Raw genomic sequence first — 16,174 nt, forward strand, 5'->3', positions numbered from 1 at the left:
GGGCGGTCCATTTTTGGCTATACATACATTTTCACAAATAAACTGTCCAAGACTAATTATTTTAGATGTCTCTTCACAATAATTGTGATGGAGAAAATACCAATTCAAATTGAATGGATTTAAAATAATGTTACGACACGGATCGGGATTAAAAATTTTTCCATTTTCATCCATTAAATAATATTTAAATTTAATCACTTGAAAAGTCTGTTTTAAATTGTCAAGTTGCAAATAGTTAGTTACTAAGATCTGATTATGAGTTATTAAATGGTAAGATGAATAAAAATTCTCAATTGGAAGGGATGTTCCTAAAGGGCCCAATGAATTCCTAATTGGAATTAGGGGATCTTTTTTAATTGATTTTTTTATCACACTGTGATATTTTACATCCTTGAATGGCCCCATTCGAGAACAATTGGCTGCTGACAATCTATTGGGCACGCGGAGAGGTAGAGGGCGACCTAAGAAGTATTGGGGAGAGGTGATCAGACAGGACATGGCGCGACTTAGGATTACTGAGGACATGGCCCTTGACAGGGAATTATGGAGGTCGAGCATTAAGGTTGTAGGTTAGGGAAAGTTGTGAATATTTCTACAGCACAATAGAGTGAGACTAGCCAGTTAGGAGTTAGACTAAGAATGTCATTGGTCGTCTATTGATGCAGGGCTTTACCTGCTAGTTTTACTATACCAGCCATCTATTTCGTATTTTGTATTCTGTATTTCATATCTCTTATATTGCTGTTATTTTATTATGCATTTTTATGGCACTAATATATCGGCTCCTATTGCTTTTTTGAGCCGAGGGTCTCCTAGAAACAACCTCTCTACCCTTTGGGTAGGGTTAAGGTCTGTGTACATATTACCCTCCCCAGACCTCACTTGTGGGATTATACTAGGTCGTTGTTGTTGTTTTTGTTACTAAAGGTCGCAATGAATTCCTAATTGGAATTAGGGGATCTTTTTTAATTGATTTTTTTATCACACTGTGATATTTTACATCCTTGAATGGCCCCATTCGAGAACAATTGGCTGCTGACAAAATTATCAACGACTGACATTCCTTATTTCTATTTAACAACGTATGAATAGTTCCTTGAGATTGGTTAATAGATTGTTGAATTTTTGCCTTGGAATAGGAATAAATGGAAGAAAAGGGGTTGATATTGGTACAATCTGATCCATTATCAGAGAGGAATCCTGACCCCGACGGATCATTCCTTTTTCCGATATACGAAATAGGGGATTTCACTAAGTTGATTCTTAAGAAATGTCGAATCAAACCATTTGTCCTTATTTCAACAAAAGAAGCACGGGCTTCTTCGCAAGAAGAACTTTTTTTGTCTTGGTTCCAATTTAATATTGAACAAGTCCGAACTAATTGAATACTTGTGTCAGAAATTCCTCGAATCGGTTTGCATTTCCGTAAAGGATATAATTGACAATTCGAAGTTGCACATTATCCTTTTCCTGCAATGGATCCGGTGGAAAAAGGGTTGCTAAATTTATACCGTCCGTTATTTCATATGTGACGACAGGTCGAACTAAAACAAAAAACTTTTTCTTGCTAGGTGTAATCCGTTGGACATAGATCCAATTTTTCACTTTTTTGGATTCTTGGAATTTCTTTTTCCTATTCCTGGTGGTATCAAAACGCCGGTATGTAGGGATATCTTATCTGTCTCTCCAGGAAAATGGATATCTCCAGAAAAGATTTTAAGTTCAATTCGTTTTTTTTTTCTCTCCACCCGGACCAACCCACCGACTCGGCTTCTTGGATTTAAGGTGATTTGTGTATCTACCCCAACGATACTATTGTTTCTTACCATTATGGAAGAAGATCCGGGCAAGATATGCACCTCTTCAGGAATGAAAAAAAATCGATCTACTTTCATTTGATATTTTGGCCTAAATTCCTTGACTCCTCGATACTCAAGCAAATCCTCTTTTTTGATGACTGAATGTGTTTCTACTGTTCCATATTTAATAATGCCAGAACTCTTTCTTCTGTATCGAGGATCATCGAAATAAGCAAGAATACTATTTCAACGGAAAATACCATTTACGAGGATTCCAATTGAGATACCTGAACAGGGCATTAGTTCATTCTCGAGTTCTTGAATCGAGTGTAGTGGAATGATGAATTTATTTCTTCGCCTTTTTGACAATAAATTAGAATTCTCGTGGAGAATAGGCGAATATACGAGATTATACTTACCAGCACATATGATTCGATTAAGGTCTGAATAATCAGGAATCCTATCTTCTTTTTTACCAGAAAAATCCGAACTAAATAATTTCTGCCTCGTCTGATCGTTGGTTACTGAGAGATTAGAAGTATATCTTCGCTTGCCAGAAAGAAAATGCGCATTCATTTGATCCTGATCCTTGTGGATCGAAAGGTAGACTAGACTGGACCTGCACGGCCTTCCTAATAATATCCATAAATGGCTTGTTTTTGGTAATAGATGAACATTACCGTATGTAAATTCAGGTGCATGATAGACACTGGTACTCTAGTGCATTTCTCCATCTGAATAAGAATAAATATGTTTTCGAACCTTCTCTTTAAAATTCAAAGTGGATATTCCTGCGCGAATCTCAACAATTACTTGTTCTGATTCTACATATTGATCGTTTTGAACTAAAAGCAAACTTTTGGGTGGAATATTCACATTATGTAGAATATATTCACTCTCAATAGTTACATACAAGTCTATAGAACATAGAAAGGCGGGATGCCCATGACGTGTACGTGTCGGATGAACCAAATCCTCATTGAATTTGATTTTTCCATTAGATGGGGCTCACACATGTTCTGCAGTACCCCCCGTGAATACTCCTCTGGTATGAAAAGTTCTTAATGTTAATTGAGTACCCGGTTCTCCAATCGATTGACCTGCAATAATACCTACAACTTCCCCCAATTCAACCAGGTCGCCATGAGTAGGAATCCGACCATAACATAATCGACAAATCCAAGATGTACTCCTACAAGTAAAGGGAGTTCGAATAGAGATTGGTTGTGCCTGAAATGTTATGAATCGATTTACAAGTCCAATGCCAATGTCTTGATTTTTAGTGGAAATGCATCGCGAACCCATGTATATATCATCTGCTAATACACGACCAATTAATGTTTGGATAAAAATCCTTTCCGGCATCATCCCATTTCGAGGACTCACAGAAATACCCCGGGCGGTGCCACAATCCGTTCAACGTACAACAATGTGTTGAACTACTTCAACAAGTCTGCGAGTGAGATATCCAGCATCTGATGTTCGTACAGCAGTATCCACAACTCCTTTACGGGCTCCGTAGCAAGAAATGATGTATTCTCTTAAAGAGAGTCCTTTGCATAAATTGCTTTGAATAGGTAAATCAATCATTTGTCCTTGAGGATCTGACATTAATCCTCTCATACCTACTAATTGATGTACCTGAGATGCATTTCCTCTAGCTCCCGAGAAAGACATTATATGAACTGGATTAAAAGGGTCAGTCATCCTAAAATTAGGATTCATTTCTTGTCGCAAATATTCATTTGTAGCGTACCATATTTCAATGGATTGACGTAATTTTTCTACTGCGTGTACATTCCCATAATGATGGTATTTTTCCAAAATCAAACTTTGTTGTTTAGCATCTTGAACTAGCCATCCCTTAGAAGGTATTGTTAAAAGATCATCAATTCCTAATGAAATGGTTGTAGCTGTAGCTTGTTGGAACCTTAGAAGGTTAGTTATGTGATGTATATGTCATTCCTAAGTGATCTATTAATCTACTAATAAGTTGTTTCATGGCAGTTCCGTTTATCGCTTTATTGTGAAAGACCAGATTGGCCCGTTCTGCCATAAGTACCTCCATATTCCGTTGAGTAGAACTCGACAATGGGTTTGAATCGGTGATTGTAAAACTTCCTTTTATCGATCTGGATTCGCGTATAAATTCCGGAACTATGGACCTAGCTAAACCGGAGAGCCCCGAAGTCCCACGGGTATCATAGAATTATGTTAGGTACCATATGAATAGGCCCGAGAAAACCCCTGTATAGCTTCTTCGATTTCTCGATAAAGAGCAATATGACCAATAGTCGGTTCCCATGCTAGGTCACTTCTTATTTAACTGCACCCCCAATCCATGGGCAATCAGGGTCCTATGGTCAATGGAATATACAATTGAAGTGAACCTGACTTGAAACGAATCAATAGCAGCCAATAAATGACGACGATGAGCTTCGATCCCTTAATTCAAATTGCAATGTACAATGATTCAGGAAATAAGAATTTCCTTTTCTTAAAACAAAAAAAATACATCCCCTTCTTTCTTATCGAGAATTTCCGAAAAATACTAATTGAGTTTCGATGGTTCGGTTAGCTTCGGGAGGTGATTTGTGACTTAGGAGAGTGATCGGAAGTGGTTTTGGAGGTACGGTGTAGAATTAGGCTTGAATTGGCGAAGTTAGTATTTTGGCGAATTCCGGTTGATAGGTGAGATTTGATCCAAGGGTCGGAATGGAATTCCAGAGTTTCTGTAGCTTTGTTATGTCATTTTGGACTTGTCTGCAAAATTTGAGGTCATTCGGACGTGGTTTGGTTGGGTTTTTGATCAAAAATGGAATTTGGAAGTTCTTGAGATTCATAGGCTTGAATTCGATGTGATTTGATGATTTTGGTGTTATTCAAGGTGTTTTGACGATTGTAGCGAGGTTGAATAATGTTTAGGATGCGTTGGTGCTTTTGGTTGAGGTCCCGGGAGCCTCGGGTGTGTTTCGGGTGAGTTTTGAGCGAGTACGGACACCCCGGAACTTAGAAAAATGGAGGTAGCAGCAGTTTTGGTGCGGATCGCGCTCCTTTTCGCGCTTGGCGCGCTGGCCTAGTGCTGGCCGCATCAAAATGGCCGCGGTCGTGAAGACTGCAGGTTGCTGATCCTACTTCGGAAGCTCATATCTTTTGATCCACAAGGAATTTTGAGGTGATTCAAAAACATCCCTTCGTGTCTAGTTTCCGGAAAGATAAAGATATCGTAATTTGGACATCTGTAGCGAATGTTATGGCAAAAATACTAAAGTCTGTCCCTGCAAAGCAAGACCTGCGCGAGCGCTGTCGTTTTTGCACGGCCCCGCTGGTTTTGCACGGACCGCGGTTATTTTTGTGCGGTCAATGGTGTCAGAATCCGAGGGGTACTCTATAAATACAAGGTTTTGGGTTTTATTTGATATTTTGACCTAGAGAGCTCGGATTTTGGCGATTTTTCGAAGGTTTTTCAAGAAATTGGTCGGGGTAAGTGATTCTAACTCAGATTTGGTTAGAGTACATGAATCTATCACTGAATTCATCATTTAATTCATGATTTGAGATGGAATTTTGGAAGAAAATTGTGGAACCTTTCAAAAATGTAAAATGATGGTTTGAAGGACCAAATAGTATCGGAATTTGATAATTTTGGTATGGTTAGACTCGTGAGGGTATGAGGATTCTGAAAATATAAATTTTACCCGATTCCGAGAGGTGGCCCCGGGTTTTGCTAATTTCGAGATTTTTGATGTTTTTCGAATGTTTTCACTTGGGCTTTGTTCCCTTAGAATATTGTGACGTATTTGTTCTGATTTTTGATAGATTCGACGCACGTGGAGGCCAATTCGAGGGGCAAAGGCGTCGTGAGCTAGAGAATTAGCCAGTTCGAGGTGAGTAATGGTTGTAAATGATGTCCTGAGGGTTTGAAACCCCAGATTCGCACATCGTAGTGCTATATTGAGGCAAGATAATCGCTGGATGAGGAGCATGGGGTCTTTCACTACTGGGGATTGTGACTTGGTCCATCCCGATTGATGACTTTACTGAATATTTGACTGAAATTCATTTGTTATCATCATGATTTGGGCTGATTGCCATAATTGGGCTTCGTGCCAACTATTTGGACCCAAGGGGCTTATGATGATTTCTGGACTAAGTGAGGCCGAGGGCCATATGTGAGGATATGCTAAGTGATATTAGGCCGAGGGCTTGAGATACTATTTATGCCATGCGGTGGCTTGAGTGATGTGAGGATATGTTGAGTGATGATGACACGAGGTGGCTTGATATAACGCTTGGGTCGTAAGGGACCCCTCCGGAGTCTGCACACCCACAGTGAGCGCGGGTACCCATGTGATTTGAAACAGTGGTAACAATGACATTGTTTGATGATAGTTGGTCAAGTAACAATGGCTGACCATTATGCTGACTGATTGTGAGGTAGCCCACGGGACTGATACTGTACTGAGAGTGAGCCCGAGGGGATGATACTATGCTGACCGATTGATACTGTGCCCGAGGGGCGGATTTCTACTTGTTAATTACCTATTAAATTACCTGTTTTACTTGTTTTTAAAAAAGGAATATCATTTGATTTCTTCACTGATTTACTGTTTTAAGTGATTTTACTGCTTGATATGGAATTGCTTTATGCCTTTACATGTTTTCATACTTTCAGCCATTATTTGTAATTATTACTCACTGAGTCGGAGTACTCACATTACTCCCTGCACCATGTGTGCAGATTTAGGTATAGCAGAGTCCGCACCTGAGCGTTGATTCCTTTCAGGCTAGGCAAGATTTGGAGTTACGAGGTAGCTGTTGACGCCCGCAGCCCCTTGACTCTCTTATCCTCTATCATTTATGTTTTCTTCAAACTGTTGTATCGGATTTCGTACTTTGTAGACCTATAGTAGATTCTGTAGTAGCTCATGACTTGTGACACCCCGGTTTGGGCTATGTAGGGATGGTTCCTGATGTTATTATCGTTAAATTATGTAATCTATGAGCATTATATTATATGTTATTACTGTTTATATTGATTAACTATTTAAAAGAGGTGTTACGTTTTGGTCTGGCTGGCCTTGTCTTCACGAGAGGCGCCATCACAACCGGGTTCAGGGATCGGGTCGTGACAAGTTGGTATCAGAGCCTAGTCGGGTGTTGGCTTGTGTGGTTTCTCGGTCTTCTTTATATGATCGCATCAGAGAGCGCCAGTATGATGATCCGCATTTGCTTGTCCTTAGGGACAGAGTTCAGCATGATGATGCCAGAGATGTGACCGTCGGTGATGTTGGTGTGTTGAGGATGCAGGGCCGGATCTGTGTGCCCAATGTGGATGGGCTTAGAGAGCTGATTTTGGGGGAGGCCCATAGCTCGCGGTATTCCATTCATCCGGGTGCCGCAAAGATTTATCAGAATTTGAGGCAGCACTATTGGTGGAGAAGAATGAAGAAAGATATTGTGGGATGTGTAGCTTGGTGTCTCAACTGTCAACAGGTGAAGTCTGAGCATCAGAGACTGGGTGGCTTATTTTAGTAGATGGTTATTCCCGAGTGGAAGTGGGAGAGAATCACGATGGACTTTGTGGTTGGACTTCCTCGGACTTTGAAAAAGTTTGATGCTATTTGGGTGATTATGGATCGGCTGACCAAGTCTGCACACTTCATTCCTATGTGTACTACCTATTCTTCAGAGCGGTTGGCAGGAATTTATATCCGAGAGATTGTTCGGTTGCATGGCGTTCCTGTATCTATCATCTCAGATAGAGGTACTCAGTTTACTTCGCAATTCTGGAGAGCCGTGCAGAGAGAGTTGGGTACTCAGGTAGAGTTGAGCACAGCGTTTCATCCTTAGACGGACGGACAGTCCGAGCGTACTATTCATATATTGGAGGACATATTGCGTGCTTGTGTTATTGACTTTGGAGGATCATGAGATAAGTTTCTACCACTTGCAGAGTTTGCTTACAACAACAGCTACCAGTCAAGTATTCAGATGGATCTATATGAGGCTTTGTACGGGAGGCGGTGTAGATATCCGGTTGGTTGGTTCGAGCCCGGAGAGGCTAGACTATTGGGGACAGATTTGGTTCAGGATGCCTTAGAGAAGGTGAAGGTGATTCAGGAGAGGCTTCGTACAGCGTAGTCACATCAGAAGAGTTATGCGGACCGGAAGGTTCGAGATGTGTCCTACATGGTCGGTGAAAAGGTCCTGCTGAAGGTTTCGCCCATGAAGGGTGTTATGAGATTTGGGAAGAAAGGCAAGTTGAGTCCTCAGTTCATTGGGCCTTTTGAGGTGCTTCGGAGGATTGGAGAGGTGGCTTATGAGCTTGCTTTACCACCTAGCCTGTCGAGTGTGCATCCGGTATTTCATGTTTCTATGCTCTGGACGTATATTGGGGATTCGTCTCATATTTTGGACTTCAGCACGGTTCAGTTGGATGACGATTTGACCTTTGATATGGAGCCAGTAGCTATTTTGGGTCGCCAGGTTTGAAAGTTGAGGGCAAAGGATATAGCTTCAGTGAAGGTGCAGTGGAGAGGTCGGCCCATGGAGGAGGCCACCTGGGAGACCGAGCGGGAGATACGGAGCAAATATCCTCATCTGTTTGAGGCTTCAGGTATGTTTCTTGACTCGTTCAAGGATGAACGTTTGTTTAAGTTGGAGAGGATGTGACGACCCGGCCAGTCGTCTCATGAGTTACCGCTCCATTTCCCCCATTTCAGCTTCTTTATGCTTCGTTATCCGTGTTTTATGGGATCTAGATGATTAGTTCGAGTTCGGAGAGGATTTTGTAAGAAATGAGACACTTAGTCTCTTTTAAGAAGGCTTAAGTTGGAAAAGTCAACCGGATGTTGACTTATGTGTTAGAGGGTTCGTATGTGAGTTCCGATGGTTCGGTTAGCTTTGGGAGGTGATTTGTGACTTAGGAGAGTGATCGGAAGTGGTTTTGGAGGTACGGTGTAGAATTAGGCTTGAATTGGCGAAGTTAATATTTTGGCGAATTCCGGTTGATAGGTGAAATTTTGATCCGAGGGTCGGAATGGAATTCCAAGAGTTTCTGTAGCTTCGTTATGTCATTTTGGACTTGTCTACAAAATTTGAGGTCATTCGGACGTGGATTGGTTGGGTTTTTGATCAAAAATGGAATTTGGAAGTTCTTGAGATTCATAGGCTTGAATTCGATGTAATTTGATGATTTTGGTGTTAGTCGAGGTGTTTTGACAATTAGAATGAGGTTGAATAATGTTTAGGATGCGTTGGTGCTTTTGGTTGAGGTCTCGGGGGCCTCGGGTGTGTTTCGGGTGAGTTTTGAGCGAGTATGGATACCCCGGAACTTAGAAAAATGGAGGGAGTAGCAGTTTTGGCATGGACCGTGCTCCATTTCGCGCTGGGCGCGCTGGCCTAGTATTGGCCGCGTCAAAGTGGCCGCGGCCGCGGTCGTGAAGACTGCAGGTTGCTGGTCCTACTTCGGAAGCTCATATCTTTTGATCCACAAGGAATTTGGAGGTGAATAAAAAACAAAAGTTGTAGCCTTTCGTGTCTAGTTTCCAAAACAGTAAAGATAACGCAATTTGGACATCTGTAGTGAAAGTTATGGTGAAAATACTAAAACTTTTCCCTGCAGAACAAGACCTGCGCGGTCGAGGTTGTTTTTGCGCGGACCCCGCTGGTTTTGCGCGGACCGCAGTCATTTTTGTGCGGTCAGCGGTGTCGGAATCCGAGGGGTACTCTATAAATACGAGGTTTTGGATTTAATTTGATATTTTGACCTAGAGAGCTCGGATTTTGGCGATTTTTCGAAGAATTTTCAAGAAATTGGTCGGGGTAAGTGATTCTAACTCATATTTGGTTAGAGTACATGAATCTATCACTGAATTCATTATTTAATTTGTGATTTGAGATGGAATTTGGGAAGAAAATTGTGGAACCTTTCAAAAATGTAAAATGATGGTTTGAAGGACCAAATGGTATCGGAATTGGATAATTTTGGTATGGTTAGACTCGTGAGGGTATGAGGATTCTGAAAATGTAAATTTTTCCCGATTCCGAGACGTGGGTCCGGGGCTCGGGTTTTGCTAATTTCGAGTTTTTTGATGTTTTTCGAATGTTTTCGCTTGGGCTTTGTTCCCTTAACATATTGTGACGTATTCGTTCTGATTTTGGATACATTCGACGCGCGTGGAGGCCAATTCGAGGGGCAAAGGCGTCGCGAGCTAGAGAATTATCCAGTTCGAGGTGAGTAATGGTTGTATATAATGTCCTAAGTGTTTGAAACCCCGGATTTGCACATCGTAGTGCTATATCGAGGCAAGATACGCGCTGAATGATGAGCGTGGGGTCATTCACTACTGGGGATTGTTACTTGGTCCATCCCGATTGATGACTTTACTGAATATTTGACTGAAATTCATTTGTTATCATCATGATTTGGGTTGATTGCCATAATTGGGCTTTGTGCCAACTATTTGGACTCTTCGGGGATTTTTATCATTGTTTCCTTACTGCTTGACTTATTATTTGAACTCAGTCCTATTGATATCTACTGTTTTACAAACTCAGCCATTTTTACTCAGATTTGAAACTTAAATGATATTTCTACATCATGTTTTGGGTTGAGAACTACTGTTTTACTAATGCCCAAGGGGCTTATGATGATTTCTGGACTGAGTGAGGCCGAGGGCCATATGTGAGGATATGTTGAGTGATATGAGGCCGAGGGCCTGAGATACTATTTATGCCATGCGGTGGCTTGAGTGATGTGAGGATATGTTGAGTGATGATACCACGAGGTGGCTTGATATAGCGATTGGGCCGTAAGGGGCCCCTTTGGAGTCTGCACACCCACAGTGAGGGCGGGGTACCCATGTGATTTGAAACAGTGGTAACAATGACACTGTTTGATGAAAGTTGGTCAAGTAACAATGGCTGACCATTATGCTGAGTGATTGTGAGGTAGCCCGCGGGGCTGATACTGTACTGAGAGTGAGCCCGAGGGGCTAATACTATGCTGAGCGATTGATACTGTGCCCGAGGAGAGGATTTCTACTTGTTAATTACCTGTTAAATTACCTGTTTTACTTGTTTTTAAAAAAGGAATATCATTTGATTTCTTCATTGATTTACTGCTTTAAGTGATTTTACTGCTTGATATGGAATTGCTTTGTGCCTTTACATGTTTTCATACTTTCAGCCATTATTTGTAATTATTACTCTCTAAGTAGGAGTACTCACATTACTCCCTACACCATGTGTGCAGATTTAGGTATAGCAGAGTCCGCACCTGAGCGATGATTCCTTCCAGGCTAGGCAAGATTTGGAGTTACGAGGTAGCTGTTGACGTCCGCAGCCCCTTGACTCTCTTATCCTCTATCATTTATCTTTTCTTCAAACTGTTGTATCGGATTCCATACTTTGTAGACCTATAGTAGATTCTATAGTAGCTCATGACTTGTGACACCCCGGTTTGGGCTGTGTCGGGATGGTTCCTGCTGTTATTATCGTTAAATTCTGCAATCTATGAGCATTATATTATATGTTATTACTATTTATAATGATTAACTGTTTAAAAGAGGTGTTCCGTTTTGGTCTGGCTAGCCTTTTCTTCACGAGAGGCGCCATCACGACCGGGTTCGGGGATCGGGTCGTGACATTAAGTCTAGATGTAAGCATTGCCCGGGGTCCTTAAGACCCTTAGGGAACTTTGATGCACCTAGACTCTGATTTGTCTATGGAAATGAGTCTTGAAAGACCATTGGATGCTTTGGGTAACTGTGGCGTGATAGCAGGCTCTCTATTAATTTTCCATTTCACTTATGTAATTCATTTGTTGGCCTGTAATAATTTGTAAAAGATATTTGGGGTAATTAGTGAAAGGGTGGGTAGATGTATACTTTGTGGGGTAACTTGGATAGAAATCATGCCTTAGGACTTATTTTCAAATCGGCATGTCTCACTCGATAGAAAATATGCCTATAGGGTTTTATTCCTGTTGAATCTGATTGCTTTTGCATAATAGAAAACATGCCTATAAGGTCTTTAATTCATGTTGAATCAGATTTCATAATAAGAATCATACCTATAAGGACTTCACTTTTAATTTCACTTGCATTAGATACAAACCATGTTCATAAATCCTGCATTTGTCATGTTAGGTTCCAAGTCAACATGTTTTTAATCAACTCAAATATAGATATCATGCCTATAGGACATAATTCCAATTCAGTAAGTTTTTCACATGTTACTGCAAATTGCCTAAAACCAATAATATGCCTAGATATCATGTCTATAAGGATCTAATTCGCAATTCTGTCTGGTAATTCTAATTAGCCTAATAGATCAATTGTATCTCACCTAGTTTACTTCTCAAAACTGGCTTTTGTTAAGCACCGACATTTCCTAAAAAATTTTCTTTCAACATTGCTCTAATCTCATTAGATATCCTGCCTATAGGATTAAAAGGGAATATTTCAAAACTTGTCTGTTTTCGCATTAACATAAATATCAGTTTTGCATATAGGTAAGATTTAGAGCATTTTTAAAACTTGCATTTCTCTGAAGCTGTTTCTATCACTCAACATTTTGAATTCTAATAAGCCCTTTTTAAGAGATCCTAGGCAACTAATAGGTTGTGACTTCTGTATTTGAAAGTGGTTTATTCCTGCATAATCATTTAGACATCCTGCCTTAGAACTTTGATTACTAAAGACCTTACTTGTGGTTGAGTCGTGCTGCATGTATGCTCGTTTGCGGAGGAAACTATGAGCCTTTAATTGCTCCATGTATGTGAAAGTCCTAAATGCTTTTCTTTGACTGTCGCCTTAGATTTTTGCCCTTAAAACCTTAGGGGTATGTCTAGAATAACCTATAGGTAGAGGTCTTAACTCCCTCCGGGACTATTAAGAAGGGACGGGTAGCAGCACGCAATAGGAATCAGTGACCAACACTCGCTTTGCATGACCAATAAGGGGACGGGAAGGGTAGACATGGGATATGATGACCACGTGTTAATGTCATGTGTATCCCCTCGATGAGGAGTGTTTACCAGACATTGCGTGGGGTGATCCTATAGGATAAACAACCTAGGATCCCTCTTTACCCCAAGCCTTATCCTTGTTTAAAGCTTTCTTTATAATTTGTTCAACCTTTATTTCACTACTTGACTTGTTTAAACGTGATGTACTTATTTGATTCAGCTATGGACTAATTTATAAATATGAGTTCGGTCGGGACCCACAGTTGTGGACCAAGAGGGGTGCCTAACACCTTTCCCGCGAGGTTATCTCGAGCCTTTACCGTAATCTCTGGTAATGCAGACCAACCCAAGAGTTAATCACTCTAGGTGCCCTAACGCACCATAATCCGTTAGGTGGTGACTCTTCAAATACCCAATTACCAAAAAGGAAATGAGTCATTGCACCCCATGGAATGTCGAAACTCGGACCTCTCTCTACGAGGAGGGGAAAAAGAGGGCGCGACAGCATGGCAACTCTGCTGGGGAAATCTTTTAGGCTCTTACCATCACGAACTTGTTTTTACAAATTAGTCCAAGCATGCTTATCCTGTACCCTCCTCTCTTATTTGAATTTAACTGTTTGTTTCTCTTAAGCATTTATGATTCTTTATCCCTGAAAACTGACTTGTCTCTTTTTTCCTTTTTCTTATAACTGTCTTTTCAATTATTTAAATGTTGTATTTATTTTCCTATGTGAAAATACTTGCCTACATGTTATTAACTACTGCATAAATCATGTTCCACATCATATTCCACTCGTGCATCTCAAATCCTATAGTAACGCTTTAATGAGTGGTTGCGCTCTTCCTATTTATTACCCTTAAATTCGGAAAGGCTTAAATTGTGCATGCATCATGGTCAAACCTAATCGGATCAGTTATGTTGTCCACATAATTATCCTTTAAGATAAGCCTTATCCAAAGTCCATTGGGTTCTCCATAATCCCAACGGAAACAACCACGTTTTGTGCATTATTTGGAGAACTAAATGCTGATATGTTGATCATAAGTGTATAAATAGTCGCGTTTGGTAGGGGTAAGGTCTAACCCTTTTTGTTTTGCAAAAAATGAGGCACGAAGTCCCCAGATTTGGTATGGCTAGCAATATCCCTCCATTGTTGCTAAATTGGTGGGAAGATCTTTCCTCATGTGACAAGAAGCATGTGAAGAAGTACCTGGGTAACTTGTCCTCCCTGCTAGACATTGAACCTAACACGAAACTGATCGAGGCTGCCACCCTATTCTGGGACAGTGAAACAGCCGTGTTCCATTTTGGTGACATAGAAATGACACCGCTCCTAGAGGAAATAGGAGGACTTGCAGGGTTGACTTGGGATAGTCCCAGGATTTTGGTGCCGGAAAACCATACAAGCAGGGAATTTTTGAAGATGATGGGGCTAAAAGAATGTCGACTTAGTGTGACTGAAGGACTCCCACATACCTTTCGAATATCTTTATGATAGGTATGGACATAACAAGTCTTTCCGCACTTATCGTGATGAGATCGCCCTCACTTCATTGGGTCATATCCACCGTAGAGTGTTCGTGTTCATCGTGTGCTTTCTGGGGATGATAGTGTTCCTAATGAAAAAGGGAAGAATCCACACCGGGTTGGCCATGGTCACCAAAACTCTGATGGAGGGGATTAATGGGTAAACATATACCATAGTCCTCATGATCACAAATGATATTTATAGGGCCCTGGAACGCTATCAAAGAGGGGTCCAGTATTTTGAGGGTTGCAACTTATTGCTGCAATTATGGTTGTTGGAGCATCTCCAAAAGGGTCGCTATCACCAAGAATTTTCGCGAAGGGCTTGGAAAGACCACATTGCTTTCCACTACCCTAAGCAGATGACCTACATTCCGGACAGATTTGCTTAGCCAAAATGTGCCAGCGAATGGGTAGAGTTCTTTCAGAAAGTAGGTTGTACCAAGGGTCGTCAAGATGAGCTATTTCAGGGTAGATTTCCCAGACGATGACATACCTTACATATGCCAAACTTAGCACATGTGGCACTGCAAAATCATTGTGGAAAAAAGCACGGTTAAGCTTGACAAATATCACGCAGGGTGCGAGCCTCTCTACCCTGCATGGTTGGAGGACAATATGAAAGGAGCGGTGATACTAGGGACTAGTCGAGGGAACATAATCATAGATGAGGAAGTGGAAGCCCAAGTCAAATACAACAGGCTGCGCAAGAGAGTCCACGACTCTGAGAATGAGCATTAGGAGATACATGAGAGGAATGTGAGGTTGATCGAGTAATGAAAAGATATGGCAGTCATTTCCAACAGGAAGCTGGAATACCTGGAGCGAGGAATAGTGGAGCTCGAGGGCAAAGTCATAAAAAGGATCGAAAACTATCAGAATGCTGAAAGAGCCGAGGGTGGACATCTGGCCCGAGCCTACTTACTGCTTGGACTACGTGAGCTGGGAGATCTATTTGATGGAGTCCAGAAGATCGAATTTGGGAAAGGTCCTTCTAGGGCCAAATAGATTAGATTTACTTTTTTCCTTAAATGTAATAAGGCCAAGTGCCAGTAGTGACTTGTCTTTTTTTCGTTATGTTAGTGTCATTTTGGATTCATCTATTTTATATTATGAAATGAAGCATTTATTGGCATTTTTTAAGTTCTCCAAATTTATTTGTCGCTAGGCCTACCTCGGGCACAACGGGGCTCCCAAATTAGGATACGAGTTTATATCTCGCACTATCTGTTTATAAACTACAAATATTTCAAAATCCTCACTGACTTGTTATCTTTTGTTTTTGTTTATTTCTTATTGTTATTCCCTTCCCCTTAGGTTGGTTCATCCATACTGGCCTCGTCAACATATCATACCAGATCTAGAGGCCCTCCACCTCCTCCTCCTCCAAGCAACACAAAAAGCAGAGAGAAAGCAAAGATGGACGACCTAAGTGGAATTCGAAAGGAAAACATTGAGAATGCAGAAACTTTCGATGGCTGTAGTACTCCAGTTTCGAATGACCTGATTTTGAGACTCGAACAAAAGATACTAGAACTGCAAGGAGAACTTGAGCAGGTCCGCAATTTGGCAAACTTGTCACTCACCCTCAATGTCCCTGATATCCACCAACAGAATGCAAAGAACCCAACACCTCCTCAAAACACACAAAATCAACAGCCGCAAAATCCTACCATACAAAATCAATACGCAACTCCACCACAAAATATCAATCCATTGCCAACTCCACCACAACAGCATCAACCAATTCCATACCCACCAACCACCACTTACCACACTCCCAAAAATACACCACCACTCATTCCAGATCCACAAAACTCCACCAATGACCATCACTATACCCAGGTCCTGGAACCCATCAAAGCAACCC

This window comes from Nicotiana tabacum, chromosome 6 (genome assembly GCF_000715075.1).
Source record: "Nicotiana tabacum cultivar K326 chromosome 6, ASM71507v2, whole genome shotgun sequence".
Classification (NCBI taxonomy): domain Eukaryota; kingdom Viridiplantae; phylum Streptophyta; class Magnoliopsida; order Solanales; family Solanaceae; genus Nicotiana; species Nicotiana tabacum.